General features: G+C 37.2%; 1 protein-coding gene across 1 annotated transcript in view; it reads left to right on the top strand.

Annotated features, from left to right (window-relative positions):
* LOC309507535 (uncharacterized protein) overlaps window positions 1-24,696 on the top strand; it is a 367,884-nt gene that overhangs the window by 282,265 nt on the left and 60,923 nt on the right. The window lies entirely within an intron of this gene.

Here is a 24,696-nt window from a genome sequence, read left to right as displayed (position 1 = left end):
TTAAAATGTAAGTACTCTGAAAAAGAAAATATAAAAATCGAGTGACTGTAGACCTTTTAATCTGCAATAAACACAGCTCATTATTTCCATTCACTCCACCCCCTCCCTTCTGAGCTCCTTCCAAAGCCACGCCCCCAAAACACATGAACGCGCGACGCCAAACGCTCAGGCTGGAACAAGACGCATTTATTACCTGAGACGAGTGGAGAGGAAGGAGCGCAGTACATACAGTGACATCATGTCAGAATCACATGTAATAAAATACCTAACTTTATCACTATGAATATAAACAAATAAGATTTATTTTAGTACTCACTATCAAGCTAGCATATCGATAATGGTAAAGTTTCATTCGGTAACGAGCTATATTTATAAGGCAAAACTAAAAACAGGTTGCATTGATACACGTTTTTCCATTACCATCAGTTACACTGTGATGAAGATGAATTTCGTGTAAGATTCATAACATATACGGTGTTTTGCATGTAAGAGTTTCCATGATGAAAACATTGTTGACTCTAATGAAGACTAACGTACACTCCGAGTCCGGAGACAAGTACCGCATCGTCGGCTCGAGGACAGGTCCGGGGTTGAGGGCGAAGCAGAGGAGGTCGTTCAAGAGTGCGGGCAGGGTCCGAGGAAGTAGTTTTTGCCTTGTTTGCCTTCGCTGACTGCATATGCAGGTGCTTTGAGCTGAATATTTCCGGGAACGGTGACATGTGATGAGTGCACGCCGGGCAGCGCGCGCAGTGGGGCTCGGGGCGGGCACGAGACATGAAGGCACCTGATTGGTTCTTTACATTCGCACCGAATGGCAGTGATTGGTCAGAGTTTTTTTCATTCCTTTTTCTAAACACATAATGTATTGACTACTATCAGGATGGAAGGACCATTTCACCCAGTATAAAAAAAAGTGTTTCTGAACAGGATTACCTACCCTACCTTTAATTTCTGAACTTATTTGTGTTTGTTTCTTTGTATGTATGGCTTACTTGGGTTGTTACCAACATCTGGTGAAAATTTCATGTCAATAGCACCTTTGGAAATATATTTACTGAGAAAAATGATGACGTGTTCAATACTTATTTCCCCCGCTATATATATACAGTATATATATACAGTATATATATATATGACAATACATTGTTTCTATAGATATAATCAACAACTTTAAACGAATAGTTTTATATTTCTTCATTAAGTACACAGTCTTGAACATTGTCTTTTTGTCCGTTTCTGAATACTTGTATTGCTTCAAATACATTTTTTAAATGTTATTGTGATTCGCCTCGTAGCTGGTTAGCTCGGTTCATGCCTTATAACACTTTGTTCCTGAATAAATCAGCATTTTTGCACTAACTGGTTGAATGAACCAATCAACCGACTCATTAACACAGTCACTTGTCATCGCCTATAATGTTACATTGGGTGCTTCTCAATTGGAAAGCTGAGTCCTAGTAATGCTGCATATCTCGGCTGCCACGTCATCAAGCTCCATCAAAGGACGTCTCAATTGAAAGGATCCTTTGAAGGCAAGCATCGTTTCGTGTCCTTCATCCAGCCTGTTCTGAAGGATGCATCAGGTTTATCTTTCGTGTCCACCAATCACCCACAATCCTTTGCACACATTCCAAAACACAAAAAAAGAATTAGCAGAAAATGATTTGGCACTGAGCTTGTCCGATTTCACTACGTAATGCAAAAAAAAAGAAACATTTGTGACGTAGCTATGCGCACTTACAGTACAAGACGTCTCATTCTGAGGAGGACTCTAGTCTACAAGCCTCTGAAGGACTGGACTAGGAAGGACACGGCCTCATAGGATGCAGCCTTCCATTTGAGAAGCACCTCTTCAGAACGAGTTTCTGAAAATTGCCACCACTAACCCTTGCGGAACAAAAATATATTGGAAAATACTGCAAAATTGAATGCGATATATTACATTAATCCATTTCCATTACGGGAAACCTTTTAAATTCCCAAAATAATAGAACATTAAACACTAACAGATCTCCCCTAATATTGAGCAAAACACATTAAATAACACTTAATTTTAACATTTGCTCTCCTTTAACAGTCAGGAGCAAAGCATGCTGGTAACTAGAAATCTGTTGTAACTCATTCTGTGAATGTGTGTATAAATATGTGCGAACATACATTCACATTTATATGGGAACGTGCAATATACGTATGTACACAATAAAGGATACAACTTTGTGAATATCACATGTAATGTTATTTTGTCTTCATTTATAAATATTAATATATTAATATATATACATGGTCAATGCATATATTGCAGCGTATTGAAAAATATAAGCACTAGTTTTCTGGTATGTCTAAGTTTTTAGGGTTACCATTGTGCTGAAGAGTAGAGCCTGTGGTTCGGCTGACAATTGGCAGAATATAATTAAGACAATAATTACTATATTTAAAAATAATGGCTGTGCACTGCTCAACACAGTGATGGTCTCTTGGCTAAAAACTTTAGTACATGCAGATATGCTTGTGCTTTTGTTATCTAGCTTGAAAATATGAAACATTTATAATGCAAATAAATATACATATATATATATTATACATCTATTACATTATATATTTCTCTATAAATCGGCACCTTGGAATTATAAGGTTCTATCTGCATTCCGACTGGTTTTGAGATATTGAGCTTTAAAGTTTTTGCATTCCATTCGACTGTGTAGAAAGAACCTTTTTATTTTCTAAATAAAAAGTTCCAAAATGTACACAACTTAAAAAACAACATCACATAATGTAAAGAAGTGGTCACTGAATAAGAATATGTGAATAACAAAATTTTGACAAAAATGTCAGATAGAACCTTATAATTCCAAGGGGACGAAATGTGTTTGTTGAATGAGTAAATATATCTTCAATATATTACACATGCAGTACCACATCTGATCGCATATACATCCATATATTATGAAGTGTATTACTGAATATAAAATTACATACATTATGATATTTTAGTAAATATATTGTCACATATTTTTCAATACATGAAAAGCAGCAATTCCCTATTTATTATTCAATATATTGTAATATATTAACACAATATATTATTCTGTATATTTTCAAATATACTGTTAAACCATTTAATATACTGATCATTCATATATGGAAAAATATATTGTATTTTCATAGGGGAATGCATAGGCCAGTCATCACACACAACACCTTTGCAATCAGCTATAAACCATTAAAAAACATCAGATTGTTTGGCAACTTCTGCATTTCCAAGCACCACTTATGTTTTCAGAAAATGTAATAATCTAGTATTTCATGTAAAAATGTAAATGTAAAAATCTAGCCCCAAATTCAATTCCAATAATCATTTCTTCTCTTGAATACCTTGAGAATCAGTGCCATATTTACATCTGTGAAGAACTGTTGTGCCCTGGAATTACTTGCTAATACATAATGCAACAACTGCCGCTTTAAACTGCATTTCACCGCATAAAAAGCATCCACATGCACACAATTTCAGTTTAGACATGTGATTATACATGTTGAGCACACACCATCACGCATGCTGGCATGCTGAAATCAAAGATGTTGTGGAAGAGGTGGGCTAATCTTGCCTTTCCTCCCTATAAGCGCATTATGCATCTCTGTGCCAACTTCATCAAGAAAGCGAACGCCTCGTCCAATGATTACAGGCACTGCTGATGTCAGCTCCAGCAGAGGTACAGCTATACAGCAGATGTATGCTGGGTGATGCAACTGTCATTCAGAGGAAACGGGTTGTGAGAGAGATAGTCACAATGGGTCAGTGGTATGGCTCATGACTCAGCTCTTCATCTGAAAACGTTAAATGCATGTTTGTAAACCTTGTTTAGAAAAAAGAATCTGCTTCAACAAGAGTGGTTGTAATGAGATGATATTACATAAAGTGCTCTTGAACGTAATGACTTTTCTTGAATGGGAAGCTCAGTGCATCTGGGTACAAAACATTTCTTTGCACAATTCACCTTAAGGTTATGAAATGCTGTGTGATTATGTCTGAAATAACCCAATACATCCATCCTTGAGAGCATGTTGTATTGTAGCCCTTCAGTTCCCGGGCTCAATTAAAGAGGCTCGAAGCGTGTTGAAAAGCAGATTTTTTGAAGTCGGTTCTTGACAGCAAACCCTTGCGGACAAAGACGTTACAATTGAGATTGATCTTGGCTAGTTTCAGTGGTCTGAAAATGGTTTGAAGGAATTTTGGCATATAGACTAGCACAAAAAAGTCTGACAATACCTACTGGTTTTTTGGTTATTTTTCACATTTTAGAAAAATGTTTGTCATTAGCAATTTAGAGAAATTTTGCAATATCACAAAAGCAAAGAGTGAAAAGTATTTTGTGAATGCAAAGAAAACTGAGTTCTTTTCACTTCGGTTCACTTTTGAGTTTATTTTATGATTCTTTTAAACTCAAGACACTTTTGAGAGGGAAAAAAGTGAACCAATTCAAAAAGTTCTCTTTACAGTTGGACTATCCCTTGCCCTAAAAGTGGTACTGTTTACTTGTGATGAGGTCTCAGTTCATGTTCTATTAACACTGTGCTGTTTTTATGGAACCCAGCCTAGAAAAATCATATTGTAATTGTTTTACTGCAGTAATACACTTGAGCATTTGTTAGAGTTCATTAAACTCACTAGTTCTAATGACTACATTCAGTCGCTTGTTTCACTCCTAAATGAATCATAATTTTTGAATGAATCGGTTGAATGATTGATTAAAATGACTTCGCCTACGGGTGTAACAATGTAACCTGCGTATAGAGTCACTGACCGCTGGGGTATTCGGGGGGCCCAAGTACAGGTTGTTGCTTTGGGCACCCTGACTCTCTGTGATCGTTAAAAATCCCATGGCACTTCTCGTAAAAAGTAGGGGCGTAACCGCATGTTTTGTCCAAATTCCCTCCATTGGCCCTTTTCAATCATGGCCTCCTAATAATCCCCATCTTTAGAATTGGCTCTATGACTCTCTCTCTCCTCTCCACCTATAGTTGGTCTGTGGTGAGCGCATTGGCGCCATTGTACTGTGGCTGCCGTTGCATCATCCGAGGGGATCCTGCACACTGGTGGTTGAGGGGTGCACTTTGGGTGTACAGTAGTGCATAGTAAAGTTCTATATATCATGTATGAAAAAATATATTGTGTCATTCTGTTGAAATCATGAGAATCCTCCTAGAATCATCACCATCTTTTAGGCTACGTTCACACTGCAGGCTGAAACGACCCAATTCAGATTTTTTTGCCCCTATGCGACCTGTATCTGATCTTTTCATGACAGTCTGAACGACACAGATCCGATCTTTTCAAATGCGACCCAGGCCACTTGGGTATGTGGTCCCAAATCCGATACATATCCGATCTTTTCAAATGCGACTTCAGTCTGAACGGCCAGGTCGCATTTATCCGACCCGCACGTCATTGATACGCGAAAAACGTCATAATTCTGCGTTGAAGTAGTCGTCGGTTTGAAAACGGACTCCATATTCGTCGAGCTGAGGTAAATCTGCCGAACGGGTCGACCTCGACGAGCCCGTTAATAAAAAAATAATAAAAAAAGCCCACGGCCATTATATATACGTTATGTTAACTTATTTGTGCTGAATCTGATATTAGATAGGTCAGCGGCTGCTGTCTGCCTCTTGTGTAACGGTCGCTGCGCGCGCTCGTGTGTGTGTGTGTGTGTGTGTGTGTGTGTGTGTGTGTGTGTGTGTGTGTGTGTGTGTGTGTGAGAGAGAGTCACAGTTAAAGTTTAGCTACTTCCGCAAACAACAAGTGACGTCGTTGACCGTTGAGTACTCTTCTGCGCATGCGGGTCACTTCTGGGTCATTTCACGTTCACACAGGAGATCACAAAAGGTCGCATTTAATTGGAAATGTGAACGGCCTTGCAAAAAAATCGATTTTTTTCAAAAAATCGGAATTGAGCATTAAGCCCTGCAGTGTGAACGTAGCCTTAGTTTCGCCTGTGTCTGTCTAGTTTTCTTTGTTTGTCCTGTGAATTAAAAGCCCCATGTTTCAGTTACTCCTTTTCAGTTCTCGTTTGTTCATGTGTGGTATGCAGTCTCCTAAGTTCCTGTTATTTATTCAGGATAAATAGGTTTTATTTAAAAAAATACTTTTGTATTTTCAATCTCCGGATTCTTCTTTTTGAGCTTTGGCACTTAACACTTAGCATCACCCTAGCAATCACCCAAAAACCCTACCATCACATTGTGTTTGCAAGGATCACCTTTCAAATGTAAAAATGTAGTTCAAAGTAAATTTGCCCTAAATTCAAATCTACAAATCATGTCTTCTGTCATAATTACATCCATGAAGTAGCTTATTTTAAGCTCTGGAATTTGTCTTCAGCATCAATAGAACATGTAATGTCATCATGTTAGATTAATCATGTTAACTGCGAAAAAAACACCAATCATGATTAATTTGATTAAACAGCCTCAGCCTACATCCATTTATAGAATATGAAAGTGTTATATTTTTTGTTGTAATTTCACATGTCATTGCAAGGGTACATTTTCGAACAGAACACTGAGGAAACCTTGGTAGTTTATGATCCTCTGTTTATGATCCCCTCCTGTCATATGCACCTAATTTCTTGCATATCATCATTACCTTCGTATGATTATGCACAAAACTAATTAACATGATGCACAAAAAAATGAATATTATGTGCTTAACATTCATAATGCTATTTGTGAGCATGTGTTGCAGGCTTAAAACAAACTTCCTAAGAAGTTTCTAGGTCAGTTTCCTGGGGTTAGAGATAGTTTACATCAATATTCATGTAAATGGCTCTCAGACACCTGACACGAACAAAGGGTGAATTTACCCTCAATATCTAGTTATGAAGACAGAGCCAATATCTTTCCTAACAACATGTCCTTAATGATCCCAAAGCCACGGGCCATCCATACTGCATTAACTCCTTGTCTGAAGAATTGGTTGCAGTCTGTTTATAGAAGATGGCCATATTTGCACACATATACACACTTGTTCTACAGTTACCGATCCCATGTTTACGCATAAACTCTCTCATCATGCATGTTGAAGACAGTGAGAGTATCACAGGAAGAGAATTTCTGCAGTCGACTCCCGTTCCCAAAGTGTTCAGGTTGCATTAGGTGTGGCACCAGCTGATGGCCAGACCTCAGAGATGACCCCACCACTGTCAGAGCTAGTTAGCCTCTTGCAGGCGATCCAGGCGGGAATTCTGCAACTCCTCGCTGTTTCCGAACAATCTGACTTTCGCTGTGCCCTGAGGCCCCTGCTGGAGAGGAAGAGCATGGAAGAGAGCAATGCTGTAGGACTCTTACCATAATTATAGCTGAGTAAGTGCTTCCTTCAGATCTGGCGTTTGGATGTTAGTGCTTTGGGTTTAGAGACTGGGTGATTAGAGCTCACAGTGGGGCAGAAAGGGGACAAATCTGTGCAGAGAGAATTGGTGCGGGCTAATAACGTCACATAAAAATGCTTAATGAGACGGGGCCCTTTCCATAACACCAAAATATTCTCTTTGAGCTTAGAATCTAATGAGCCAAGACATATTTTTTCTGTCTGCTCATCACAATTAGCCAACAATTTCAACTAAAAAAAAATAAATAAATAAATAAATAAATAAATAAAAAGGTTTTGTTTTGTAACAGCATACCAGCATTGGGGAAGTTTGATACTGTAGATTGCAAAGCTATTTCAAAGTACTGGGAACTATGAAAAAAATTGTTGGCTATACTACGAGTTTCAAACTACATAATTTAGATATCATTTATACAATATTATTTTTGCCAAGACATGCAAACACAATTTCACTCCCCCAGGGTTGAATGACAATAAAGTGACCTTGAACAGGGAAAACTATAATACACGGCAACTCTAAAACTTAAGTTTATGAACAGCTGCATTTAACTAGGTTAAATATTCCGAGCCGAAAATGCCATCAAGGAACTCAGATCAGAGCACTGTTGTTGTAAATTTGTTCATTTACATGAACCATTCAAACAAACTGGTTCACTAGAATTAAATTCTCTCTGATGAGAGTATGCGAATATGAGAGGGAGGACAATTTAAAACAAACTGATCCACTATAATGATTTGAACTATCCAGTGCTACATAATAGGAGAAAGAGGACCATTTAAGAAGAACCAATTCATTAGAATTAAGAATTGTTAAAACAATGCAACAACAAAATCAGTGGGGGGGTTTATGCCACGCCGCTATTCATTGGAAAAAGCAGCTTTTTGAAAAACGTATTCTATTTTAAAAACACAACCTGCGCTTTTTTGATGTACATCCAAATGTAACAGAATATCAAAAGAGAAAAAAAAATGTAGGCCGGTGATTTTGTTAAGATTTTGGTGACATATTGATTAAACATTACAAGGTCAAAACATTTAAAGAAAAATTAAACATGCACAGATAATTTGTTCACAAAAAGATTATGATAACTTTAAAAACAAAATTAGTCAGATGTTTTGTGTTTTACTATCATACCTGTCTCTAATGCATCTAATGAAGTATACTGTATGTAAACCATATTCAATGGCTAATTAACTAAACAAGTTTAGCTCGTCATACAGTACAACTCTGAAAGAGCCCTGAACTACTAACCACTGGTCTTAGAGATCAGAGGTCAAAGGGCAGTGATGTTTGAATGGAAGTGTTTTTCACATAAAAAACTCCTACATACATACACACATACATACTGTACATACATGCATATACAATGTGGTACATTTCCAGCCCGATCTCATGAAATCTATAGCACACATTGTATTTATCGTGCAATTTATACGCAAAAAAATTTTTTTTACGTGCATATGATACACACTATATGGCGTGTAATACGCATGTACTCCACACCACTAATCCTCCCCAAGGGGTTTACAGTGCATATCATATGCACGTAAAAACTCTTTTGTCCGTGTAAATTGCAATTATAAATTGATAAATACAATTTGTGCTACAGATACGCATTTTCATGAGATTGTGTTGACATTTTCTGATTAACACTGACAAGGACTGGACGTTATTAAGAGCGTTATGTAATCTGTCTGTTTTGAAGTGCTTATTTCTCACATAACACCTTCTGTCAGAAACTACTTTCCATTGTTGACAACTGAAGCACAAGAACACTTCATTTTTATTTATAGTGTCATTTACTGTTTCTTGTCAAGAGGACCTTCATTTGTGTCCGTCTGATAGCCGTACAGGTGTTTAAAGACAACATAAAAAGATTAGATCTCAAGCTGTCGGCCATTGTCCTACACGTTTAACATTATATTAATTTACCTGTCCTACCTGTCCTTGCTGTTAACATCATTATTGTCCTCCTCATTCCAAATCTCATTTAAGAGTTTATAAATAAGAGCACAATAAGGAATTATTATATTGCATGCTCCTCTTCAGAACACTGGAAAAATGTTACATAATTTGGGACTATTGAGTTTTTTTATTCGTCTAAAGTTAGACTGCTTTACAGTGAATAAGAAAGTTTCAAAGAACACAGTGCTAAAAAAACTAAACTTTAGATTTAGAGTCAAATACATTTGCAAACCTTAAATAAATAATAATAAAAAAAAATTTTTTATTTAAGTTACATAATAATATTTAGTGGTCTGACCCTTGGGGGTGTTTAGGTCACATGATGAACTAGAATAGTTATGGGAGATATTTGACTTTCTTTGTTCTTCATCTCTTCTTCTACAAAACGGATAAATCATAAATCAGCTGTTCTTAGAATTAACATAATTATCATTCAATAGAATTATCATATTAGATTGACTTACCTTGGCATCAAGTGAAGGTAAAAGAGACAATTTAAAGAGAATATTTCAAGTTTTTGCATGGAGCATTTTATGCATAATGTTTATTACAGTATATGTATATTTATATAATTTTTGTTGTTGTTGTTTTTAGACAATGATTCTTCTCAACAATTTTAACAGAATGATCAGGGAAAATGATTTTGCATCTCGTTTAGGCTATTCCATATGAGCTATGCCTGTTTAGGATTAGTGCATACATTATGTAAAATATGTCAGAAAAAATGCTAACAAATTCAAGACTGATACTGCTTTAAAAGTGGTTGAAAGTATGAACTTACAGTTAAAAATGTTATCATCAATTTTTTAGAAGTCATCTTCTTGAGAGATAAAATATGCTATTTATTATGTGTATATGCTGAATTCAAACATGACAATTAAAACAACTGATTGGCTACGGTTTCCAAGATATTTAATTCATTTTTATTTTATGTCTATGTTATGTAGATAGTATGTCACCTTGTATTGTTTATGTAACACTTTAAAAATCAGCAAAAGGGTTATATAAATCAAATTTATTATGAAACAAAAGACAAAAAAAAATATTATATACATAGTTTAGTCCTATTCAATGTCTACTTGGCGCTTCTTGGCTCGTCTCTTGTATTCATTAAATGGAGCATCTCTTACCATTGTCCAACAATAGTCTACAAGCATTAATGGGTTCAATTTGCTCCATTTGATGTCATCTGCACTGTTCACACAAGTACAAGGCATCTCTGCTCACTTTGGCTGAACAGAAATATGTCCCTTTGCAAAATCAAACACTGACAAATAAGCGAGCATGTGCATCACATTATTCCTAGAAATCATGGATTGCAATCAAAATAAACGGAGCAATTCCAATAGGGTCCTCACACCATCGGTGCCCGGGCCCTAATTAAGCTTATATCACTTTGCTAAACAAATTGGCATCAGCTTTTGAAATCATACAGCAGGGGTGCAAAACTTAGTTCCCGGAGGGCTACAGCCCTGCAGAGTTTAGCTTCAACCCTAAACTCAAGTCCTTGAGTCCTTTTTTTGGGGGGAAAACTACAGTTATGGCTGCATCTGAAATCGCATACTTTCCTACTATATAGCAGGCGAAAAGCAGTATGTGACAAAAGAGGTATGTCTGAATTCACAGTACTCATAAAAGAGTAGGCAAAAGGGCCTGGATGACCTATTACTTCCAGCAAGATTCTAAAGTGTGTATATGATGGACACTTTACTATCCCATGGGGCCACGGGAGATGATTTATGAACGATAGTGAAGCGACATAACTGGCGCTGGTAGGTCACATGATAATGACAACATGGCAGATTTAATACTTCCGGATTACATTCATTTTACACACATTCACACTAGAACATACTTTGTGTGGAGCAGGGTTGGATCAAAACTCTGCAGGGCTGTGGTCCTCCAGGAATTGAGTTTTGCAGCCCTGCTGTATGATTTCTAAAGCTGATATAGGGCAAAGTATTGATCAGCAAAGTAATGAAAGCTTCATTATGATTGCAATCCATGATTTCAAGGAATAATATGATACAATTCATATCATGTATGACACAATACCAGCTTCAGATTGCATCATTCGTTGTTTTGCCTAAAAATCAAGTACTGTCCAAACCCAGTCATAGCTTTATTTATAGATCCAGTCAAATATGTATTTTAGTCATTTCTAGTTTAAATTGAGATCCTTTCCCTTTATGACTCACTTATCCTCCGCCATTCCCAAGTCGAGGGTTGGATATGGACCCAATCTTGAAAACTACTGCCAATCAACAATTTTAAGCGAAATTTTCATTCACGGTGACAGAGAATTAGTAAAGTTTGACTACATTTATTTCAGAAGCATTTTGGCTGTAAACCAGTGTAATAAATCGAAGGTTGTGTTAATATGACATAATAATAAGCAATTGTGATAAATATAAAAGATAAATGTTCATTCATGTAATCTTGCACTTATTTTGAGTCCATTTGTATGTCTTCGTGGCAATAGATTCTACTCAACCGCACAGACTGGCAGGTCATAAATTATGATTCAGGCCACAGGACATTCATAACAGCTGGCATTTCAACATGTCTGACAGATGAATTCCCTGCTATATTGGTGCCATGGAGTATTCATAAAACCGGACTACAGATGTCTACATTTGGTTAAAACATTAATTTCCACAGTTCACTGCTACTTTCCATGTTGATGCAGCGGATCCAGACCTTTTTCTTTGCTAATAGAGTGATGACTCGGTCAGTCTCATTCACACATCATTAAGTCCTGATTGGCTGCGTGATGACCTGCCACCTGGCCTTTGAGTCTCCATGACGACTGATTGCTGACTGACATTCATCCTCCGCCTGGCGCCCACAACACATTCAAAAGCATGCCTGAGGTCTCGGGTTGAGATACTCGTGCTCGACACATATTGATTTTACTCCGTTCAATATCAACGTGGATGTTTTCAACCTTAGACGGCACATATCTGATATTATTTTACACCTCAGAGCATCGGACAGGTAGAAACAAACAGAGACGGAGGAGTGAATGCTCACCGAATTCAGCTGGAAGGCAGAGCCTACATGTCGACTCCCAAAGCGGGATGATGGGAAATTGGAAGGGCACTAATGTCTAGGAGGTCATTGGAAAACATCACATGATGAACCAAGCAGCACACTATGTTATATTTATGTCAAGCACAGCATAGACTTTAGACAGAGCAGACAACATTTTGTGAACAAATTTGATGTGAACGGACGTGAGACTGTGAAGTAGAGGTCTGCGCGGGACTATTTGTTTTGTCCCGCTCCCGCTAGGTTCTATTTCGCACCTTCCCGCTCCCACTTAAAATTCACTATGTGTTTACCCACTATCTACTTAGGCCCCGTCCACACTGCTGCGTTTTCGTTTAAAAACAGAGACCTTTTGCTACGTTTGCACCTCCCGTCCACACTAAAACGGCAAAAACGGAGACCCAAAACTGAGAAGTTTAGAAACGCTGCAGACCCGTTTTTCGTTTTGAATCTCCGGAGGGCGTTTTAGTGTGGACGGGTCAAAATGGAGGACTTTAGAAACGATGAAGTAGTAGAGGCTCACGCTCGGCTCTATGATTGGGTGTCATCAGTCATGGCGTATATCTTTGCTAGCAGCTGTTGTGCAAGTAAATTCTGCATTTTACAATGCTATAACTGCCTACATGCGCCGGAGGCAAGCTATTATTCGAGCGATCTGTGACAATTCCCGTGTGCAGCGGCGGTAGGCTACCGACCGTACATGGAGCGTCGGGTTTGGGTTAACCCGGGAAGAACCAGCGCATGGTGGGATAATTTTTATCAATGAAGTTGTGTTTACACCGGCACGCGCATGCCCAGTGTTGGTGAATGGTCACGTGATCCGCGTTTTCAGTCGTTTTAATGTGGACGGAGATCAGTTCTAATACGCAGCTAAAACGCTGGTGTGGACGGAGATCGTATTCGTTTTAATTCTCCGTTTCTAAACTAAAACGCAGTAGTGTGGACGGGGCCTTAGACTGAATGCTTAGACCCAACCGATCCCACATTTAAATTTTCCCCAAAGAAAGAGAGAGTAATTGAGAATAACACATATAAAATGTTGGCTATACAAGAATTTTAAATGTTATTTTTGTCTTATCATGATACTATCAACACAGTAAAAAAGTTACAGAGAAAAATAGGCTAAATAAAATACGACATCTGTCACAAAACAGACATCTGCCAAAAATACAAATAAATGAAAACTGTTGGTTCCCTCTACTGTGAAGGATGAAAGTCCAATCCGTTCATTATGCTGTAAGATTGTTAGACATTCTTGTGAGTTAAGAGGGAAATGATATAGGCCTACTATCAGCTTGGCTTATGAGTATTTCATTAGGTGACATAATCTTCTTCGCCAAGTAGTCCTAACTAACTAAGGCAGGTAGGTGGGTTGTAGCCATAGTAGGATTACCCCTTCAAACTTGGGGCTGCAAAGTGGACACAAGGGAAGCTGCAGAATACAAAAAACTTTTTCTCTTGAGATTTATACATCTAGCACTGATAGTGTAGACAAAAGCTTTAACTAATTAACAAAATAAATAAATATTTAGAAGCATATTAATGATTTAATTTAGATTTAGTAGAATTACAATATAAAAGCCAATTATTTAATTTTGGAACATGTCGTCTATAATATGATATATCATCACACATTAAAAATTTTGCACAGCAGCCAGAGAAAAACGAATTGGTCAAGAGCCCTAATATAACAACATCGATCACCATAATGGTGACGACAAGATAAACATGTTAATTCTCAATTAGAACTTTTTTTGCTTAGCCTATATGAAAATAAAGTAAATCTGATTTGTAATAAGTGAAGCTGGAAATGCTGTTTTTAGATTGTTTAATTATCCTCTGCTGAGATCTTGAGATATCGGTTACTGTTGAATGTTCTGTTGGGATTTAAAGTTTTGTGAGGTTAACATTGTGCTGAAAAGTATAGCCTGTGTTTTATGGAATTGCCTTTGTGTCTTTTTTTATGCAATCAAACAAAATGGTTGTGAGAGCAAAAAGGCTTCTAAAGGCTTCTTAAAGTAATTGTTAACAAAACTCTTTGCAGTGCTAGTAAATATTTGTTTTTCTTTGTGTAGTTTTCATCACGCATGCACAAATTTGCCCTCTGTACGGCTGTCATTGTTTGCGAGTCTAAAAGCTTTGCTTGCGTGTTGAAAAGATTTGAATTAAAGTGAAGCTGCATTCCAGTGGGCGGAATCTAAGCACCAGAACGAAATACCTTTTTCTATTTGTCACTCTCACTTGGTGCAATAATTCAGCCACACCCACTACCCAGTCCCGCGAGTATGACTCTGAGGCCCTGTTTACACCTGGTAATAAGATTTTGGTCGATTGAATCACAAGTGGACAACGCTAAATACAGGTGTAAATGGGGTCTAAAACGTTATGAGCTTGTCCACTTTCAACCACTTCCAGAGGTAGTCGAAAAAGCATCTGACAGTCATGTGGTCGAATGTGTTCGAACAGGTGCAAAAGACCGCCTACTCTCCGCCTACTGACCTAATGTGCAAACATTATGGGAAGCGAGATAGCCAGACAGGATTTAAACTTTATTGGCTGGAGAGTTTGGTTGAAAGACGAAATATGCACAATGTCCTCTCACCATTCCTGATTTCTAATATGCACTCACAGCGTGGTTTTGCAGCTGTCGGAGCAGAAACCAAATCTGCTGTTCTCTGTATGTTTTTCCGTCGTCTCTGGGTGCCTTCATTTGTAAATTGCGCGAGCTTATTTTTTCCATTAGATGGAAAGATCTGGAAAAAAACCCCCACATACATTTACCTGCCAATAGACACTCCCCTCGAAGAAATCAGGACAGAAGTGGTTGAAAGTGGATATTTAGTGGACGGATTAAAACACCAGGTGTAAACAGGTATGTGTCTCCCTTGTCTACGTGTGATCCAATTGACCAAAACAAATCTTAATACCAAGTGTAAACAGGGTCTGAGATCGGGATTGTGGCAGCCATCTGGCATTTTATGTGCAATCTTTTGTTTTTTAATTACAATGTATTTGATATTACTCTGTAAAAAAGATAGGTAACTCGATAGTGCTTCAGTCCAGGAGAAGACCAAGAAACCTTTGAAGTCTTTGAAGTGAAGTGTAAGGTACCATCCCAGTGACAGCTTTTGTACCTTTTTTTTTTCTTTCTGAGAGATGTGCTCCTAAATGTTGACAAAATTCAGATGTAAAATTTACAGTTTACAGTCAAATATTGATGACTCATTGTGCACTGCACAGAAGTTTGTCCAATCAAATGCTCTCTAGATTAAGAAAGCCCCTCCCCCTACCACCTGCAACTATTCTGGCATATACAATTCAAAACATCAATGTGTTATTTCCTAAAGAGATTTCCTTTGTACAAACAAGGAAGAAAAGAACGCCAATTTTTTTTCTTATATCTGGAGTATTCCATGCTGGACTGAAGACTTTATTTGATTTGCCATACCATGGGCCACACGATGCGACACATGCAGTGAGCCGCAATTTATGATCTTCTTTAGGCAGCAATGACACATTGTCTCAGACTAATCAGCTAATATATAAAACTCTCAACAGCAAGTGTCAGGAGATTATTAAAGTACAAAAGAAAATATGGACAACAAGATTGATTCATTATCTGAACTGCATCTCATTGTACTGCCAGCCAATCAAGAACAAGAATCGCTGTCCTACCCTTTCCATTAGAACTGCAAGAACATTATATGGCAGAAGAATAGTGTGTCAGTGACAATGGTTATGATGATAATAACTTTCATTACAATGACAGCCAATTATGATAGATAATTGCATTATGAGAACAATGCTGATGGCCATGATGATGACAAAAAAGAAGACAAAATGATTGGATTTGCCTAAAATTTGCATTTAGCATTTAAAGTCAACGTAAAATCTAAATTGACCATAGTTACTTTATAAAAGAATAGTTCGCCCCAAAAATTAATACAATAATGTAGAGCTGGGCGATATGGCTGAAAATGCATCATGTTATAAGTGTTTCATATCGGTCGATATCGATAATTATTGATAATTATATCTTCAGTCCCGTCTGCTCTGCTGTGGTGGTCTTCAGCTCTGCCGTGGGGATCTTCAGTCCCGTCTGCTCTGCTGTGGTGGTCTTCAGCTCTGCCGTGGGGATCTTCAGTCCCGTCTGCTCTGCTGTGGTAGTCATCTGCCCCGCTATGGTGGTCTTCAGCTCCCCTGAGAAGGTCTTCAGTCCAATCCTGTATGCCTGTGTTTTCTGGCCTGTTATTATTTTGATTGTTTGAATCTACTTCATCTGGATTACCCTAATAAAGCTGCATTTAGATATCCAACCCCTCTGTGTCAGAGCAGTTTGTGACAGTTTTAAATTGATCTGGAGTGACAGTAATGACGTAATGTATCCATTAACAATTATAATGTAAAAAAAAACAAAAAAAAAACAGTAGCACAGTTTCCCCACAAGTATTAAGCAGCCAAAACTCTTTTCAACATCGATAAGAACACTTATTAATAACTGAGCACCAAATCAGTATATTTGAATGATTTCTGAAGCATCATGTGACACTGAAGACTAAGTAGGCTACTGATGCTGAAAATGCAGTTTTACCATCACAGGGAAAATTTACATTTTAACATACTAAAATAGAAAACATCTATTTTATTTCACAATATTACTTTTATATTTGATCAAACAAATCCAACCAATGAGCAAATAAGGCGACTTTTGAATGGTATACTGAGAGCAAAAAGCACTGGTGTCGGATGCAAAGTATACATGGATCTGCTATTACCTGAGCTCTTCGTCCTTGTGTGAAGAGCTGAGCTCTTATCGTATGTGATCCAGCTGAGCTGTGTAGCTTGTATTTAACTCATCTGTCCACCTTCAATTTTAGCAATGCCACCCCTGCAGGGTACTGGCTGCTGACCCTGAGCTCAGATCGCTGATTAAAACCCAGCCAAGGCCAACACGACACACACTACAGAGCTTCAGCATAATAAACACAGCGTCAACCTTCACACTGAACGGAGAAGAGAGAGATCAAAGTGCATTACTCCTTTCCATTGCTGGCTGATACATAAATTGCATGGGTTTAATAAAGAAAGAGAGGAACCAAGCTGTTAAAAACGAATCATTCAGATAGCTACTTTTAAAACATCAGCGGATGTTAGAACGGTCTCATTGATGTAGCACCAACGCCACCCAGTGGTCGCAGACTGGCACTACACCCTTTCACAGAAACGGCACTGGTTTGTCCAGCCATGCCACTGTTCTGCTAATTAGCTTTGCCACTTTCCCTGTAGTGTCCGGGCCCGAAGTCCTATAAAACCCCAGGTTAACTCAGGAAAACAGGCTGTAGGTGCTGAACAAAAGGTGACAGCATACCACTCAAATCTATTGCCGCTTCCCTGTGGAGAGTGTCTTCCCGAAAGCCACTTTCCAGCTAAACAGGCCCGTCTCTTTCCATAAAAACAGTGCTTAACACCTTCGCTTTATGAGCAAACAGGCTGAGGAAACAGGTCAGCGCTTTTAAAAGTGTTTTTATTCGACCCCCGGGTGTTGTTGGTGTAACTCTTAGGAAAAGGTACATTCAGCACCAGGCCCACATTTAGAACACATAGGGCCCTGGGGCTATAGCAAACCCAAGGGCCCCCTTTTAGCCTATCTTGGTGCCACAACATTTTCTACAGCAGGAATAATTTGTATTTGTATTTTTTTTTTAATCATATTTTTAACACACTGAGATACAATGTATTGTATTTCTATATAAAATATACAAAATATTCCAGGCTACAGCACATTAAAAGCATGAATGCATCATTAAACAAATTAATTAATGAATAAATTAATGACAGAAACAAATAATAATTGATATTTTTGAATATACTGTAAATGCGTTTAACAATATTAATATAGCATTATATTGCAATATAACATGCAATATAATGCTCTTAATTATTGAAACATATTTTGTAGTTAAAGTTTAATAGAAATGAACCTAACAACACAAAAGAAAAAAAAGAAAAACATTGTCCTGAAAAGTCACCATAGTTCTTGCATAGAATCCAGAGTTTAACATTCAGGCAAAAAGCAAGCTCCTCATTAGGTTGTATGGTTGTATCTGCCCCACCAAAATATTCATCCAAAACATAGACCTCTATAAATGAATCAATTATAAATTGTAAATGTGATCAGCATTTTGCAACAAACATTTTTAGGATTTTCTAGACTATTTTAAGTCGTAAAGGAAGCAGGATATATTAACATTTAACGTATGGCTTCGGCAGGCATGTATAATAATAGCTAAGCGGGTGCCTGAGCCCTGCCCAGCTCTACAGCGCCCCACAGTTTTCCAATGTAAATCTGTGGTGAAAAATGGAACTGCAGCGTGCTCTAATTGAGAGCCATAGACCTTATTCACAGCAGCGCCATCTTTGATTTTTAATGGGAATGAAAGCGAGGCTGTGAGGGACAGACATGCTTCTCTTCAATCGGCTGTACTGTTATTTAATGTGTTTTTGGATTGTTCTGCTCATGAAACACTGGAAAAATATATTTCCAATAAATTTCAGTTGACAAAAACTCCCGACAATATAAGCTGTGGAAAGGGATGTAAAAAAAAAAATTTTTTTATGTATTGTATTGTGATTGTCAAAACATTTGGTAACTAAACAGATTTTTATTAAGTTCCATTTTAGTGACAACATGTTTCAACATGGTACAATGACTGGTAAGGCCACTGTTTTTATTATTGCTCAATTTAAAATTTAAAATTTCACCGGTTTCAATTCAATTCAATTCTTGTGATTTGATTCCGATCTTGATTCAATATCGATTCATTTAGATAAATATTAGGTACAGTAGTTACATGTTAATAGATAAAGGGTAAAAATAACAACTCAAATATAAATATAATGCGTTTTTATTATAATAACAATTTAATAATATTTTAATGATATAAGTAAAAATATAATATGTTAATATAGTGCACATGATATTTAATTCAATTCATGTTCATTTGTATAGCGCTTTTCACAATACACATCATTTTAAAGCAGCTTTACAGAAAGTGCATGAGTCCATATTAGTGATCTGTTAGGTAACTAAGTTAAGTATTTCAGAAATGTACATATAAGTCACAGTTAGCTAAAAATGTATTAATTTAAACAATGTAATAATTTAATGCAGAAACAATGAGCTCATTGAAGTAATGAATACTTGTTTGTTAACAAATGATTATGACATTTAGAAAATATAGCATTGGTGCAAAATTTAGCAAAACACTCCTCTCTTTAGCAATTTTTTTCTAGCTAACGTAGGGCTTTCCTGAGGTAAATGTAACGTTATGTGACATATGTTCTCCAGCTGTTTTATTGACCATTTCCACGGGTCCATTTTGCAACAAACATTTTTAGTTTTTTCTAGACTAAGTCCTAAAGGAAGCAGGATATATTAACATTTAACGTATGGCTTCGGCAGGCCACGCCACACAGATTGATCGATATTATGTATGAGGCATATACATTTCGGTAAGTTGTACTGTATCTTTCAACATAGGTATTGTTCATTCGTGTTTATTTACTATTAAAGGTATAGTGGAGGATTTTCTTTTTCTGGGTGGATCATCAAGACTATTGGTCCTCCTAATTGTCAATCATTCTGGTGATATGTTTATAAGGCCGTCGTACGTGCTCGTCCCTGTGGTTTTCGCTTTCTGCACATGCACACTTTCAGGTGTATTATGTGTGGTGAGCTACGGTTTCAGCCATTCATTGAAGCTCGCCGTTCTCACCGGGTTTTTTCAAAATGTCTGAGGGTTGCAAGAGAAAAAGTGTCTACGAATTGTATGACAAGAAGAGGAAGGCCTCTGAAGAAAGAAACAAGACCAGAGTGTTTTTGGGAGAATATTTCACACGCTGGCGTGCGCTAAAAGCACAGGTTGAGCTTCCCACTGATGCCTCAGTCGCGAAGTTTCTACTCGACAGGTAAAGTTTGGCATGCTATTTGGAGAAATCCATTTAAAATCACTGCTAGTAAAAGTTAATGTAAGCTATGATTAGCGATGCTAGCAGTCTCTCGTGCACACGTTTAATAGGCGTTCCCTCTCGGGAGCAGGTAGAGTGTTGCGCATGTGCATTTTTTCAAAAAGTGGAGAGGGCGGTTCTTTTCTAAAATTTGGGAAAATCCTCCGCTATACCTTTAACTAGTAGTAGTAAGAGTAAGAGATGATCGGTTCACGTAGCGCTTGAACTGAGGCGCCAGCGATCTGTCACGTCACATTTACAAGCGCCAAAATGGAATTAATTGTTTGAATTTCTTAATAAAATTGACATAATTTGAGAGGTTCATATTTGTTTCATATGAAAAGTTACCTGCTCTGTCTTGTGTGTCGGTGTCAGTGTCCTCTTCGCGATTTTTCTCTGCGTGAGAAAATGTATATGTGACGTGAGAGCGTGTAAAGAGTCTCAATAGACCTTATTAACTTAAAACATGTAGATCAGGAGCGCTTCCCGGATTCACTTATCTTGGTAGAGGTGCTCTTTGGAAGAGGTAGAGTAGATTTCAAACAAAAGAAAAACTCCAAGGCACTCTCCTGGAATATTAAAAAATGCCTTTATTTTATGGCATAGTCAAAAGAGACTTTTAAAATGACTCCAACGCGTTTCAGCACACTGGCCTAAGTCAGGGAATCAAACAGCTGTAAAGGGTTACAAGTGGCTTTTTAATACAGAAAAACCGTTAAATCTAGCTCATCATTTAAACCCGGATATTTAGTGGCCTGTAATTTAAAAATCCAGAAAGCCTCCCTTTGATTGAGTTGGCGCTGTCTATCACCTTTTCTTATCGACATGGGGATATGATCAATTCCATAGGCTTGTAAAGTTGATGGGTTACTATTATGCTGCAGAAAATGCTTGGCCATAGGATAGTTGAGATTACTCATACGAATAGCATATTTGTGTTCTGCCAATCTATCCTGAAAGCGTCTTTTTGTTCTACCAATGTAAAAGACTTTACATTCTGTGCATTCCAACTTGTAAATAACAAATGTGGTTTTGCAGTTTATAAAATGATTGATAGTGTACTCTTTCTGAGAGATACAGTCTTTAAAAGTTTTGGTCTGGACAACATTAGTACAGTGATTACAGTGATGACATTTATAGGACCCCTTTGGTTTAGTTTTCAACCAAGTTCGTTGGTCATTTGGTTGAAGATGACTATGGACTAATTTGTCTTGTAAAGTTGGACATCTCCTGAAACTGATTAAAGGTGGTTCCTTGAAAGTCTCCCTTAGTGTTGTATCACTCTGAATGATACTCCAATTGTTCTAAACTATCTGTTTAATTATTTCTGCCTCTGTGCTATATGCTGTCGCAAAAACCACTCTGTCATTTTTCAGTGTGGGACCACTTCTTTTTTGTAATAGAGTTGGTCAGTATGTTTTTCCACTATAAAGACACTTGTAACCCTTTACAGCTGTTTGATTCCCTGACGAAGGCCAGTGTGCTGAAACGCGTTGGAGTCATTTTAAAAGTCTCTTTTGACTATGCCATAAAATAAAGGCATTTTTTAATATTCCAGGAGAGTGCCTTGGAGTTTTTCTTTTGTTTGAGACCTTATTAACTCTTTCCCCGCCAAACACGGAATTTTCCGGGTTTTATGAAAAAGCGCTTCCCCGCCAAACACGGAATTTTCCGGGTATCCGTGTTTTAGTTGGTATACGGTAAGGAAGACCCGCGCGCATGCTCTGAAAGAGTACGGAACTTTTTGACCAAAGAAACCGACTGCGATCGGCTCAAACATGAATGGAGTAGCGAGAATGTAACGTTAGGTCAAAATATCTGAAATGAAGAGGTTTACGGCTGATCAAGTACTGGAGGTGTTGATGGACTCGGAGTCCGATCACTCCTTATTTAATCATTCTGAATCTGATCGGGACGAAGTAGTTAGTGAGAGAGATGTTCATGTCACAGAAATATCTTTATGCACAATGTTGGATAATATATATATATATATATATATATATATATATATATATATATATATATATAAACACTATAATGTTTCTGTGTGAGTGTGCATGTAGGCTATTTGTGTGGCATGTGTGCATAAATATGAGCGTGTAATGCCCAAATTGTTTCTCTCTTTGTGCACATTTACCACACTGTAATATGTATTTACAGGTGGAACTATAGATATAGAATATCGTGCAAAAATTGATGATTATGTCTTACATCTTATGTAAACCCCAGATTCTAAATTAGAATATTGTGAAAAGGTTTTCATAAGCTGTAAGCCATAATCATCAAAGTTATAACAAATAAAGGCTTGAAATATCTCACTTTGCATGTAATGAGTCTACATAATATATTAGTTTCACCTTTTAAGTTGAATTACTGAAATAAATAAACTTTTGCACGATATTCACATTTTTCGAGTTTCACCTGTGTGTATATATATATATATATATATATATATATATATATATATATATATATAATGTATGTGTGTGTGTGTGTGTGTGTGTGTGTGTGTGTGTGTGTGTGTGTGTGTGTGTGTGTGTGTATCTATGTCTTTTTTATTGAAAGTAATTCCAATTATTCATATAATTATTTACAGGTAGAACACAGCGAGGGGGAAATGTTTCCACATCCTGGGAAATGTTACTCAGTGTACCACTCAAAAGCAAATTACAGTGCCTAAATTTTATATATTTTAGATTTATTTATAATTGTAATTTATTTTGGAAGGTTTTATATATGATGGAAAAGACATCTGAATGCATTCTGCTTGAAAATGCACTTGTTTGATAAAAATGCCTTTTTCTCAGCTTTTTGTCCAGAATGTTGTGTTTTTGACAAAACCTATCTATGTTCAAGTGGCTGATACCTTTTTTTTTATTTTTATTTTTTTTAAAGCAGACGCTCAGATCTTTATTTTGATATGTAGCATGTTCATATATTCATAGAACAAAATATTCTGTGGGCCATTCAAATTTAGCGAAAATCGTCAAAAACCCTGGCGGTGGCTGGCAACTTTTCAAAAAAATGCTGGCGGGGAAAGAGTTAAGAGCAGCACCATGACAGGTATGAAAGTGAGGCTGTGAGGGATAGTTTTGAAAGATATTTTTCCAGTGTTTCATGAGCAGAACAATCCAAAAACACATTAAATAACAGTGCAGCCCATTGAAGAGAAGCATGTCTGTCCCTCACAGCCTCACTTTTATTCCCATTAAAAATCAAAGATGGCGCTGCTGTGAATAAGGTCTAGTTGGCAGCTCTGCAGTGTGACAGGTTTTCCGCACTCGCGCCAGTAAACGTCATCAGAAGACGAAATAACAGTAGCTAATTAAATAAATAAATAATGATGTGCATGAATAAATAATTTATAATAAATCCTGCAATATTACATAAAAAATAACCAAACCAATAACGGTTTCCCATAAGGCAGAACCTGTAAAACAACACTGCTCTCTGCTGGTTAGGCAATTAGTGAGCAGCATTTTTTATTTTTATTTTTTTTTATTTTACAAAGTACATTTTTGTGTAGGTGTCTATTTCAACAACACAGAGACCTTAAAGGTCTAACTTAAACTGGATTTTTACATTTTCTTAAAGTGAACATTGCAAAGATGGCTGCCATTGCTACGGCATATTGTTGATAAAGTAATTTAAATAGGCCTAGTAACTGAGGCATTGCTAGGTAGTTGCTAAGGTGGTTGTCTACTTGTCCAAGGCAAAAGTTAGTCTGTGATATTGTGGTCCTTATGGCTTGGATCACATCAATATAAGTCTATAATTTAGTTAATCAACAAGCATAATGAGGTATAGTTATTGTTGTATGATGCAGGATGAATTATTCATTATCAAGCACTGCAGAAAATGCAACCAGCTGTTTGTAAATCATTTATTATAATGCTGGGTTAAATTTTTTTATCATAGAGTCCTGTTGAAGATAACCCACCAGAAGAGGGCAGCAGAGAATTTCATGTTGAAGTGATAGTGAACGGACAAAAATAGTTTGAATTTTTGCATTTGAGTGATATAACGCCCCCTTCCTCTACATACACCATTTTGTTCCAATACTATTTAAATTTAGGACTGCTCACCAAAGCAACAGGAATTTTGTCTCAATAAAAGGGTATTCAAAAGCTCAAGGGAAAAACAAATTTTAATTCGGTGTATTTCACCCTAGGCTGTTCTGGACCATCTGTGGATTCAGTATGCTGTGAAATGGTTTAGATGACAGGGCATCTGCTAAATGATGAGGAAAATCTCATATCTAAAGCACTTGGGAGGCATACACAAACATTTC

Source organism: Leuciscus leuciscus, assembly GCF_965113295.1.
Source record: "Leuciscus leuciscus genome assembly, chromosome: 10".
In the NCBI taxonomy this organism is placed as follows: Eukaryota; Metazoa; Chordata; class Actinopteri; order Cypriniformes; family Leuciscidae; genus Leuciscus; species Leuciscus leuciscus.
Note: the sequence above shows the minus strand (reverse complement) of the source record. Positions and strands in the feature narration are given on the sequence as shown.